The 12,260-nt window shown below is 40.6% G+C and overlaps 1 pseudogene; it reads right to left on the bottom strand.

The window, feature by feature from the left end:
- LOC117451662 (zona pellucida sperm-binding protein 3-like) lies at nucleotides 1–4,158 on the bottom strand (annotated as a pseudogene).
- Nucleotides 4,159–12,260: the final 8,102 nt, after the last annotated feature.

Here is a 12,260-nt window from a genome sequence, read left to right as displayed (position 1 = left end):
CTTTATTGTCTGGATTGTTATGCTTTGCCTACTTGTAGGGCAAAACCATCAAAGGGCCCAGAGTAACAGTTTCACGTACCACCAAATCTGAAACATGAATACAAATGAAAGTGAGAGTCAAATAATATTTAGTTTGGGCAGTTTTCACAGACAGATCACAGATTATGAAAGTTATAAAACTGTAGGATTTATAGTTTACCTTCAGGGATCAGACTTCCGAGGTTTGTTTGACCGGTGGGAGAGTTGCTGGAGCATGTATCGTCGCAACATCGACACACATCATCACTGCCATCGACATTTATCCATCTGATGATTAGTATACATAATTAATAATTGTTTTCCTTTAGCTTTGAGTTGAGGGCATTTACACCCAAATCCAATGTTGAAATAATAGCAATTTATTTACATATACTCCATGGGCAGCGTCAACATTCTAAAATATTCTTAAAGCTTACATTTAGCACATTCCTCACACATGTATACTGTTACAGTCAAAATGCTGAGGTAAGCATCACTGTTACATTGATCTGGCTGTACAGAGACAGCATGGAAAATTCATTTTAGAAAAAGTATTTATCCTTATATTTACAGTAAACGTTGGACCTCATTACAAATATATGTTTCCTTAATTAAGTAACTTGATTACTTAAGCAGCAAGAAATATTAAGAGCAAACAATTGAACCAGTTTTAGCTTATACATAATTGTTAACCTGATGAGCCTTTGTAAATGATACACTGACAAACCTTTTGCAATATTACAGTAAGGAGCAACAATTCACAAAATAAGTAATAAAAGCACCTTGAATTTATATAATTGCAGGCCTTGTTAACGGGGCTGCTCGTCCACGTTTCAGAGGTCACTTTCAGCTGGCAAGTGATAAAAACCTAATATAAGAGAGACCAAAGAAATGTCATTATACAACTTCAAAGCATTTCCAAACATGACAAAGTCCTTCAGGTTATAGAAGTGGCTCACTGAGTTCCTTGTGTCGTGTGGGAACAGGAAGGCATCGAGCTGCAGCTGAAGAGAAGAAGATCTTGTTCTGGGATTGAAAAGTGCATTTGATCCGTCCTCTTTGGCATCATTGAAGCACCTGACGAAAACAATTAGAATGCAATTTAAGAGCCAATTATCAGGATCATACTGTATTCTGAGCTTCTCTTACCCATGGTTTTCGATAAAGTAGGATCTGGGGGCTGATCTCGGGTCAGGAGACAGAGCGGCGACACAGCCGTCGATAAACAGGCGTCTGTGTCCCGCATCAGGACCGCTGTAAGAGGCCTCGAGGTGCAGGAGGTCTCCGGTGTAGAAGACACTGGTGAGCGTCTCTCCTGTCCAGTCCTCTATAATTAAACACAAGCGTCTCTCACCGTAATTGAAGTCAACACATTTCTGCTTATACTCAGTTATATATTGTTTCCCCCAAAAGAAATGCCTGACTTAACTCATAAAGTTAGGTAGATTTAAATGTATAATCAATTATATTTAACCATGTAACTTTGAATTAGGTGATTCTGTAATGAGTTTTGAAACTGTGATTGAGAGTTTCTTTATTGGTTGAAAAAATGCTCTACCTTATAAATAAGGAATACTTCACATATAAATGTTCATTTTGTATTAAACAATTAATGGTGTTTTTTTTCTAATTAAAATGGTGGTCGCATTTAAGAAAAGCAAAACATCCATTGACAATGTCTTAAAAAAAACTTGAGCAGGAAAAAAAAAGACCCATTTTTCCAGTAGTGTACTAAAAGAAATAAAGACAAAATTGCCCTGCGAAATACTACACCGCTTATGTATTATTTGAGAATTAATGTACACATTGTCTTTAGTGGGTGATATTCCTTTAAATAGCTACATAAATTATATATTTAAAAAAAACTCCAGTTCTCCAACATGCCTGGAAATTGAGAGGTGAGGGGTTTTCCGTTCAAATCTGCAACTTCACTGCTAGATGCCACTATATCCTACACACTGGTCCTTGAGGTAAAGTGTGTGACTACTTCATCCAACATACTACATGCACACTTAAAAAATACCTTCAATGAAACACTGAATAGGTCTCACATACCGGTCATCAGCTTTAGAGAGAAAGCACCTGTTGAATACACAGCAGGAAGAGAGAGGGGCGGCTGCTGAGAGTGACTGCCATCAAACTTTGTCCTGCCCCGGAAAGGTAACAAAGTCAGCCGAGAAGAAGAAGTCACAAAAAAGATTCTCTGCACAACACAATAAAAACTCTTATAGTGACAGGAAACAGGAACAACAGCACGGGTCGTTCTTTTAATGCCATGTTGCCCGGCGACTAGTAAGATTATCAGCTTGTTTGAGTAGATCACAGAGTCCTTAGATGTCTAGAGAATAAAAAATGATTAAAATCAGGGACACTTCTGAAAACACAACAAATCAAAACTACCACTTAAGCAACCACAGTTATATATACAACATCTCCTATTAATCATCAACAACTTCAATCAATCAATCAATCAATGTTTATTTATATAGCCCAATATCACAAATGTTACATTTGTCTCAGTGGTCTTCACAGTGTGTACAGAATATCAGTATGACAATACGACACCCTCTGTCCTTAGACCCTCACATCGTACAAGGAAAAACTTCCAAAGAAAACCCAGTTTAAAGGGAAAAATGGGAGAAACCTCAGGGAGAGCAACAGAGGAGGGATCCCTCTCCCAGGACGGACAGACGTGCAATAGATGCCGTGTGTAAATTGAAAAGATAATACATTTGCAACATAGGTAGTCCAAATGTTTGGAAATGCATGTGTGTATAATAGGAAGATGAATCCACGAGGATATCCATCCAGGACCACAGCCACGACTCAAGATCCAGCGCTCGCGATCCAGGACACAGGACCGCAGGATCATCCATGACTCCGGATCCCAGCGTATATAGACACCAAAAAGACATTTGGGGAAGCTGGGTTAATCGGAACATGAGTGTACACGGGTATAGACAGAGAGAAGGAAGAAGTAAGATGTCCCCCGACAAACTAAGCCTATATCAGCAAAACTAGGGGCTGAATCTAATCAGCCCTAACTATAAGCTTTATCAAAAAGGAAGGTCTTAAGCGCACTCTTAAAAACGGATAGGGTGTCTGCCGCCCGAACACAAACTGGAAGCTGATTCCACAAATGTGGAGCTTGATAAGAAAAGGCTCTGGCTCCCATTGTACTTTTAAAGATTCTAGGAACAACCAACAACCCTGCATTCTTGGAACGCAATGCCCTAGTAGGACAGTAGGGTATAATGAGTTCTTTAAGGTAAGATGGCGCCTGCCCATTAAGGGCTTTGTAGGCGAGAAGAAGAATTTTAAATTCTATCCTGTGTTCTATAGGGAGCCAGTGTAAGGCAGCCAGAACAGGAGTAATGTGGTCCCTTTTCCTAACTCTGGTTAGTACACGAGCCGCAGCATTTTGAATCAGCTGAAGCGACTTGATTGACTTCTTAGTACTCCCTGATAATAAAGAGTTACAATAATCCAGCCTAGAAGTAACAAATGCATGGACTAGTTTCTCTGCATCGTTTTGAGGCAAGATATGCCTGATTTTTGCAATGTTACGTAGATGGAAGTAGGCGGTCCTTGAAATTGATTTTATGTGGGCGTTAAAGGATAAATCCTGATCAAATATAACACCAAGATTCTTTACAGTCTCACTGGAGGCCAAATTAATGCCATCCATAGTTAGTATGTCTTTAGATAATTTGTTTCGTAGATTCTTCGGGCCAAGTACAATAACTTCAGTCACTTTGGAGCCACAGTCTTGTAGTCCAGCTTCAAATAAATATTCAGAGTCACCAGCAGCAACAGGTCGACACTGACTGCTCTGTGAATGCTTGACTTCTCCCAAAAGAAAATCCCATGGAGACAAAAGGTGTCCATTTTTAAAGAAGTCAGCCTTTACCGCAATGATTATGGACACTTCTGTGCATTGTACGCTGATAGTGGATCCCTCATTGAATTGTGGTTCACTGATTTGACTTTCTGTGTCGTCAAACCCTAATGCAGCAGTTTATATTCCCTTCCTTCAGCATCGATCATTGGTCCATCTCTCAAAGTTCGAATGGCGTCTGCAAAACCAAAAGCAAAAAGTGACAGCAGTGCCACAGAGGCTGGCCGAGCTGCCGTCACCATTGTGCTCTTTTATCAGAACAGGAAAGCAAAGTAAGCAAACACAACACTACCAGTAGAACAAGTGATAATTTAGGAATTCTAAACCATACTGAATTTAAATAAGATGCGGAAGGTTCAAACTCTCAATGTCACATACTTCCCAGTGCAGACTAATCACATGGAGAGGACAGCTGGAAGCCATTACTCATTAACTGATGAGAATTAAAGCTGCAGTCACACCGAAATACCTGCATGTGATTGGCCCACACCTGACATGTGGGTTTACATCTAGTAGTTACACTGATGCTTCCTTATGCATCAACAGTGTTGTGCTAGGTACTGAAAACCAGTAACAAGTTACCATTACTAGTTACTTCATTTCAAAAGTAACTCAGTTACTTTACTGATTACTTACACCAAAAAGTTGTGATGGTGAGATGAAGCCTTCTGAAGCTTTGAAGCTTTCCAGCCAATTGGTTCGCAAAAGGGTTCATCTCATGAGGCTTCATCATGGGCTTCATTTGAACACAAACCCCCCTGTTGGTCAAAGTGTGTAAAACAGGCAGATTGGACATCTCAACAGTGTGCTCTATCTCATACCGAGTTCTCATTGAGTAAAGCCTTAGAATAACTCTAAACAACGAACATTAAATCATATTTTCACGTTAACAATATTGTATTTATTCCAGTTTAATGATTGTGATTGAAAAGCCTAAGGAGGCTGGTAAACAGTGCAAAGAGGGATTTGTATTCCTTAATAATATTCATAAACTTAACCATGTTGTAGCCTGAGAAAGGCTAAACCATATAAAAGAATACATTTATCAATCAATCAATCAATCAATGTTTATTTATATAGCCCAATATCACAAATGTTACATTTGTCTCAGTGGTCTTCACAGTGTGTACAGAATATCAGTATGACAATACGACACCCTCTGTCCTTAGACCCTCACATCGTACAAGGAAAAACTTCCAAAGAAAACCCAGTTTAAAGGGAAAAATGGGAGAAACCTCAGGGAGAGCAACAGAGGAGGGATCCCTCTCCCAGGACGGACAGACGTGCAATAGATGCCGTGTGTAAATTGAAAAGATAATACATTTGCAACATAGGTAGTCCAAATGTTTGGAAATGCATGTGTGTATAATAGGAAGATGAATCCACGAGGATATCCATCGAGGACCTATGATCCAGGACCACAGCCACGACTCAAGATCCAGCGCTCGCGATCCAGGACACAGGACCGCAGGATCATCCATGACTCCGGATCCCAGCGTATATAGACACCAAAAAGAAAGACATTTGGGGAAGCTGGGTTAATCGGAACATGAGTGTACACGGGTATAGACAGAGAGAAGGAAGAAGTAAGATGTCCCCCGACAAACTAAGCCTATATCAGCAAAACTAGGGGCTGAATCTAATCAGCCCTAACTATAAGCTTTATCAAAAAGGAAGGTCTTAAGCGCACTCTTAAAAACGGATAGGGTGTCTGCCGCCCGAACACAAACTGGAAGCTGATTCCACAAATGTGGAGCTTGATAAGAAAAGGCTCTGGCTCCCATTGTACTTTTAAAGATTCTAGGAACAACCAACAACCCTGCATTCTTGGAACGCAATGCCCTAGTAGGACAGTAGGGTATAATGAGTTCTTTAAGGTAAGATGGCGCCTGCCCATTAAGGGCTTTGTAGGCGAGAAGAAGAATTTTAAATTCTATCCTGTGTTCGATAGGGAGCCAGTGTAAGGCAGCCAGAACAGGAGTAATGTGGTCCCTTTTCCTAACTCTGGTTAGTACACGAGCCGCAGCATTTTGAATCAGCTGAAGCGACTTGATTGACTTCTTAGTACTCCCTGATAATAAAGAGTTACAATAATCCAGCCTAGAAGTAACAAATGCATGGACTAGTTTCTCTGCATCGTTTTGAGGCAAGATATGCCTGATTTTTGCAATGTTACGTAGATGGAAGTAGGCGGTCCTTGAAATTGATTTTATGTGGGCGTTAAAGGATAAATCCTGATCAAATATAACACCAAGATTCCTTACAGTCTCACTGGAGGCCAAATTAATGCCATCCATAGTTAGTATGTCTTTAGATAATTTGTTTCGTAGATTCTTCGGGCCAAGTACAATAACTTCAGTTTTGGTCGTGTTTAACATCAAAAAGTTTAAGGTCATCCACGTTTTTAAGTCCTTAAGGCAGTCTTGAATTTATTTAGATGATTAATTTCATCAGGCTTGATTGATAAATATAGTTGAGTATCATCCGCATAACAATGAAAGTTTACAGAATGATTCCTTATAATATTGCCTAACGGAAGCATATATAATGTGAACAAAATAGGTCCGAGCACTGAGCCCTGTGGCACTCCATGGCTAACTTTGGTTTGCGTGGAAGATTCATCGTTAACACGTACAAACTGAGAGCGTTCAGATAGATAGGACCTAAACCAGCCTAAAGCAGTTCCCTGTATGCCAACTAAGTGCTCTAGTCTTTGCAATAGGATATCATGGTCGATAGTATCAAATGCAGCACTAAGATCGAGCAAAACAAGAATAGAGACAAGTCCCTTGTCTGAGGCTATTAGAATATCATTTGTGACTTTAACCAGAGCTGTCTCTGTGCTATGATGTGTTCTAAAGCCAGACTGAAAATCTTCAAATAAATCATTGTTTTTTAAGTAATCACACAACTGTTTTGCGACCGCTTTCTCAAGAATTTTTGAGAGGAACGGAAGATTAGAAATAGGTCTATAGTTGGCTAAAACCTCTGGATCGAGGTTGTGCTTTTTAAGAAGCGGTTTTATCACTGCTACTTTGAATGATTGTGGAACATAGCCTGATAATAAAGACATATTCATAATATTTAATAAAGAAGTGCTAATTAATGGAAAAACTTCCTTCAACAGCTTAGTTGGAATTGGGTCTAACATGCACGTTGATGGTTTAGAAGAGAGAATCATTGAATGTAATTGTTCAAGGTTAATGGCTGAAAAGCATTCTAGTTTACTATCTAGTGTAATATTAGAACTTACGATTCCGGGAGCTGTTGATAACACTATACTGGTCGAAGGCAAGAGGTCATTAATTTTGTTTCTAAGAGTAACAATTTTATCATTAAAAAAGCACATAAAATCATTACTACTGAGTGCTAAGGGAATAGAAGGCTCAATGGAGCTGTGGCTCTCTGTCAGCCTGGCTACAGTGCTGAAAAGAAATCTTGCATTATTCTTATTCTCATCTATTAATGAAGAGTAGTAGGCTGCTCTCGCTTTACGCAGTGCTTTCTTATATTCATTGAGAGTAATATGCCAAATTAAACGAGATTCTTCAAGTTTAGTGGAACGCCATATCCTTTCAAGTTGTCTAGACTTTTGCTTTATTTTGCGGGTTTCGGCATTATGCCATGGAGCTAATCTATGTTGTTTTATTTTCTTCTTTTTCAAAGGAGCAACAGAGTCTAATTTTATTCGCAGCGCATCTATAGCACCAACAACAACATGATCAATTTGGGGTGGTGTACATTTTGTATAAGTTTCCTCCCCTACATGCAGACATGCTATCGAGTTAAGTATTGGTTGAATCTCTTCCTTAAATGTGGCTATAGCACTAACAGATAGGTTTCTGCTGCAAGAGCTTTTGACTAATGCTTTGTAGTCTAGTAACAGTACTTCAAAAGTTACTAAGAAATGGTCGGATAAAGCAGGATTATGCGGTTCGACTAATAGTTGCTCAATTTCAATACCATAAGTCAGAACAAGGTCGAGAGTGTGATTATAACAGTGGGTTGGTTTATTTACACTCTGACAGAAACCAACAGAATCTAATATAGAGTTAAATGCAACAGTAAGGCTATTTTTATCATCGTCAACATGAATATTAAAGTCACCTACGATAATTACTTTGTCTGTTTTAAGAACCAAAGTTGATAAAAACTCAGAGAATTCTGATAAGAATTCTGAATAAGGACCTGGTGCACGATACACTGTAACAAATAAGATTGGCTGCAAAGTTTTCCAGGTCGAATGCGTAAGACTAAAAACGAGGCTTTCAAAAGAGGTATAATTACATTTTGGTTTAGTATTGATAAGTAAACTTGAGTCAAAGATTGCTGCAACTCCACCTCCTCGGCCCGTGCCTCGAGCAATATGAGTGTTGACATGGCTGGGTGGAGTGGCCTCATTTATGCTGACATATTCTTCATGTCTCAACCAAGTTTCAGTGAGACAGCATATATCAATATTATAATCTGATATTAAATCATTTACCAATATTGCTTTAGATGCTAGAGATCTTATGTTTAAGAGACCACATTTAATCTTCCTGTTTTGTTGCACTGTAGTAGTTGTTACATTTACTTTTATTAGGTTATTATGTATGACACCTCTATTAGGTTTTACCTTAAATTGTCCTTGGGCAGACACACACACCGCTAATATTGGGTATTTTATTGGGTTCGGGATTCCTATGGGTGACTGCCTAGGAGAGAGCGCAGAGAAGCGTGTAAGACTGCGACTCTGCCTCCTGGTCTCAACTCCAGTTTGTCATGGATTACGTCCACAAAGCCCTGAAATGTTTGCCGAAATGAGATCTGCACCTTTCAAAGTAGGGTGAATGCCGTCTCTCTTAATCAGACCAGGTTTTCCCCAGAAGGCTGTCCAATTATTTACGAAGCCCACATTGTTTGCTGGGCACCACCAAGACAACCAGCGCTGAAATGATGACATGCGGCTATACATGTCATCATTGATCAGATTGGGGAGGGGACCAGAGAAGATTACGGTGTCCGACATTGTTTTAGCATAACTACACACCGACTCCACATTAAGTTTTGTGCATTCTGATTGGCGTAAACGAACATCATTACCACCGACGTGAATAACAATCCTACTGTATTTACGTTTATCTTTAGCCAGCAGTTTAAGATGCGCCTCAACGTCGCCCGCTCTGGCCCCCGGAATGCATGTGACTGTGGAGGCTTCGGTCTCTAAATTCACGTGTCTCATAATAGAGCTACCAATAACCAGAGTTGGCTTCTCAGCGGGTGTCTCGCTGAGTGGGGAATATCTGTTAGATACGTGAACGGGTTGGTGGGGACCTGCGGGTTTCGCGTTATGCCCCTTCTGAACAGTCACCCAGCCTCCCTGCTGCTCGGGAGTTGCCGGGGGACGGCTAAGAGGAGCTACATTTTGCCGGTCCGCACATGCTAACATGGGCTTTACTTTAGCTGAGTTACTTTCTAAGATGCGGAGCCGGGCTTCTATGGCTATGATTCCCGCCTCCAACCTAACAACTATACTACATTTAACACATGTATCCTTACCAGTAAGGGAGGCCGGGAAGTAACCAAACATGAGACAGGAAGAGCAGGAAATAGCACCAGAAGGTGGGGAAAGAGCCATGGCTAGCTATCAAGCTAAAGTAGCTACCGTTAGCAAACCCGAAAAGAGTGTAGGCAACTGTGGAGTTACAGTCGCTAAGAGAAGGAGAGTTGTGAGTGCTTAAGCTGTAGTAACGTGTGATTACAACGTCAGGCAGTTGCCGTGATCAAGAGTTTTAAAACGATCGATTAAGTTTAAGTTAATAAGCTATCAGCAACAGAACAGGCACACGGGATACCCGGAGATGACAACAACAACCGGAAGTTGCAACGTGCTCACCGCAATAGGTTCCTCCTTCCGCTCAGTCTCACAGAAACATTTTGTTTGAAATGGAAAAGGAAAACCTCTTAACCTTTATTAACTACATTATCTCATTTAGCTGTAGCTTTTATAAACAACAAAAAATACTTATTATTCAGTCGTTGAACCAGAGACCCTGCGGTCATGAGTCAACTGCTTTCCAGCTGAGCCACAGCACAAACGCTGAATTTCACTGAAAACACTGCAACATATTTCCTGTATTTATTCATTTATTTATTCATGTTTTTATTCCTACATTTATTTATGCTTGTATCTATTTATACTTATGACATGTTCCGACCTCTATATAAGTGAGGGTCTGAGCTCTCTTGATTCCATCGTGTCATCGGGCCCGGGTACAGGAGGGGTAATATGGTTCTTATTATACATCCATGGGTATTATGAGTGTTGTGGTTCAACGGTTCAACCGATCTGAATCGCTTCGTGAAGCAGTCACGTATCGATAGGCAGCGAGGCTTCGTTTGTCATCGATGACGTCACTGGCCCAAAATGATACAAGCCTCGATACATGCTTCACAAAAAGCTTCGGGGATTACTCGACACACGCTCCGAAGCCTCGGCGCAATACGTAACATCACTACCAAAAAGTAATGCGTTATTGTGAAAAGTAATGTTTTAGTTACTTAAAAAATGGCTCCCATTATATTAATGCCCTTATAGCCTTCATTTCAGTACTGTTATTGCATTGGAGAATAATACAATCTGTTGATCAATTTGACATGCATTATATGCAATCTGGATAGCATCGATATTAGCTGGCTTTACATTTTTGTATATTCTTTCTCCAGGTAGTTGGTAGTTTTCCGTTTCATATGCCGTGTGCCGCCCGGACATGCTATCACGCTAACTAGCTCCCTGAAAGCGGGTGACTCCACTGTAGCAATAGCCTGCATGTGTTCTACAACATACCGTGCAATGGCTTTATCGACTTTTCCCTGGCTAGCAGTCCCTTGGTTAAAATCCAGCCGCTGTTGCTTAGGTGCAGGTGGAGGTGGAGTGGCGTCGGCTGAGTCTCTGTGGTCTTAGCTACTAGCTTCATCCCAGCATGTTGTTTTTGCAGATGTTTTAAGAGATTTGAATGACTGGTTTGGGCAGTAGATAGGCTCTTTGACCCGCCAGGACACAACTTATATTTAACTAAAACTTTATTTTCTTTGTGCTCGACAAAAGTGAAATAGTGAGAATATCTCCAGGTGGAGAAACTAGACTTGAGCTCCGCCGCCGCCATGATAGTCTTGTTAGTAAACAACACAAACACGCCCACAGCCCGTCTCCGCATGTGACACAGGAAGTATTTAAGTACATTTACTCAAGTACTGTACTTAAGTACAGTTCTCATCTCTGTTCACCTGGCTGTTGACTATATAAAAAAACTAACGCAGTAACGGAGTAACGCACCATGTAGTAACGGTAACTGAGTTACTGAATTTAAAAAGTAATGCGTTACGGAGCGTCCACACTACAGCTTCAAAAAAAGCTTGGAGCTGGGCGTGTCTGTAGCTTGGGGATTTTATTCAGGCAACACGACCAACAACCAATCACATGAATCTCCCGCCCCCGACATACAAAGCAAAAAACCCCGGGGATTTTATGGGAGCAATATATATATATAAACTCTCCAAACAGGCGAAAACCTACCAGTTTCACTCACTGTCTCTGCCACCTCCCTCCATGCCTGGTTCCTCCGGTTTGTATCCCGGTAGGTGAAGAGGGTCTGCTCATACAAAACCAGGTGATTTGCTACAGCGATAATTAGTTTCTCCTCCAACTTTCTTTGAAATATAGAAATGAATTGGCTTTGATTGGCTACGGCTTGAGCTGTCAGATTTTCCGAAACGGGATTTGATTGGCTGGCGCTGGCTACTCCGGCGTCAGAAGTTGAACATTGTTTAACTTCTGACGCCGGAGACGGCGGAGACGGACCGCTATGCTACCCACAATTCAGTTCGGCGAAAAAGCGAGGCAACGTGACGTCACCCCATTCAAAGTGAATGGGCAGATTGGAGTTGAAATAGTATACTACAGTTAATGGAGAGCAATTTAAAATGCTGCCCCATTTTATTTGATTCAACATCAGTTTATTTTTTGCATGTAGGTTTTAATGTGGTATATCAGTACGATTCAGTTCCAGTCCACTGTAAAGTGAAACACAAACCGACACATTTACAGCTTCACTGGTTTCTGGCTTTGAGTCCCAACAGGCACTTTGTTGCAGGGACCAAAATACATCCCAGGAAGTTACATCTTCCACACGGCCTTTTAGTCTAAAAACAAATGTGTGATGTCATGAATAGCATTGAGCCAATAAGTCTTGCTTCAGTTTTTTCCCCCAGATGCCTTGAAATAATGGCTTCTGTAACTATACTTATCTAAACATTAATGTGTTCACTTTTTTTTTTTTTTTAAATCAGTCCTCAAAAACAG

Source organism: Pseudochaenichthys georgianus, chromosome 8, assembly GCF_902827115.2.
Source record: "Pseudochaenichthys georgianus chromosome 8, fPseGeo1.2, whole genome shotgun sequence".
In the NCBI taxonomy this organism is placed as follows: domain Eukaryota; kingdom Metazoa; phylum Chordata; class Actinopteri; order Perciformes; family Channichthyidae; genus Pseudochaenichthys; species Pseudochaenichthys georgianus.
This window is presented reverse-complemented; position numbering and strand designations above follow the sequence as displayed.